The 1413-nt window shown below is 40.4% G+C and overlaps 1 protein-coding gene across 1 annotated transcript in view; it reads left to right on the top strand.

The window, feature by feature from the left end:
- nf1a (neurofibromin 1a) overlaps positions 1 to 1413 on the top strand; it is a gene marked incomplete at its 5' end in the record, with an annotated part of 65945 nt that overhangs the window by 20476 nt on the left and 44056 nt on the right.

Consider the following 1413-nt stretch of genomic DNA (forward strand, 5'->3'; position numbering starts at 1 on the left):
GTCTAGACCAAACTCCTTATAAAAACTGACTACAGTTCTGTAGTAATGGGCCTCATATGTAGAACTAAGTGTAAATGCAAAGGCCCATGATTATGTGCTGTTATCTAGATTACTTGTTAATACCAGCTGACAATGGCAAAGGCTAGTAAAATGAGGTTCTGGTTGAAAAAAAACATGTTTAGATAGGGTCAGATAGGCTTCCTAGAGTAACATTCTCCCAGACCACACTGCAGTGATACCCCTGTAGTGATCATGACAAAATCAAAACTGTGATCACATCTAATCCTTTGCAGAGACTCTACTCACCTAAATTTGGGGGGCATTTGGGGTCTTTAAATTTCAATACCAGACAGTAGAAAGATGACAGGAAATGAGGAGAGAGAGAGCAATGTATGGGAACTACATTCAACAAATTTGCCAGATGTAAACTAGGCACATTGCAAGTCACAGTGGCACCTTAACCCAAAGGCCAGATGGCACAGATACAACTGGTATCTGCAATGCATCTGCTTGGTCCAGACACAAGCTTGAGTATTTTAGCTAAAAATTCTGCACATACATACAGTACTAACATAACAGTGAACTGCACTGGCAGATAAAACACAAAGTGATACCAAGGTTGTAGGTTTGGTTTTCTCATCTTTGCTTTCTGGGGGCATTTCCTTCAGGTTATAAAAACACATATGAGCTAACACTTCACAGTCTATGATGTTTGAATCTATTCAATACCATCTGCTTCCAATTTGCTGCTGTACATTCATCTCACAGACAGCGTATTACAGATCAGGTCAGGTATCCCTCATCCCTCTTTCTTTCTCTGTCCATCAAAATGCATTTCTTTCTGCAGAAAAAATCCAATCCAGGTGACTCTGTACAGACCAGGGGTAGGCGACCTGCGGCTCCGGCTCTTTAGCTCCTTTTCCAGTGGCTTCCTGTGGCTTTGACAAAAAATTATGTTGGACATGTCTCTACTGTCCATACCAAGATTTAACAATGGAATAGGTGTGATCACAGCACAGGAGGGAGACAACTGACTGGCCTGTATCACCAAATATATATACCAAACGACATTATAGTCTAAGCTCAATTTACACACCATTTCATCATCTGAACACTGAGTTTGACTATCTTTTCCACCTGAATGAAAGCAGCTTCACACTATTGCTGCTGTTGCTGCTGCTGCCTCGCCTGAACTCCAGAGAATAAGAAGCTCCACAGCTCTGTCTACTAACACCCAACAACTGAATGAATAGACTTTGTTAATATGTGATATATTTTTACTAGTTCATATGCACACCCATAAAGAAGTGGTCTGGGTTTTTGATCATATTGTGTATTTTCAATGTATTGACATCTTTGATTTCTCATTATTCATCTTGGATTTTCCTTTGCAACGCACACACACACACACAC

The sequence above is a fragment of the Morone saxatilis genome, unplaced genomic scaffold (genome assembly GCF_004916995.1).
Source record: "Morone saxatilis isolate NCDOM2014 unplaced genomic scaffold, NCSU_SB_2.0 Contig8, whole genome shotgun sequence".
In the NCBI taxonomy this organism is placed as follows: domain Eukaryota; kingdom Metazoa; phylum Chordata; class Actinopteri; family Moronidae; genus Morone; species Morone saxatilis.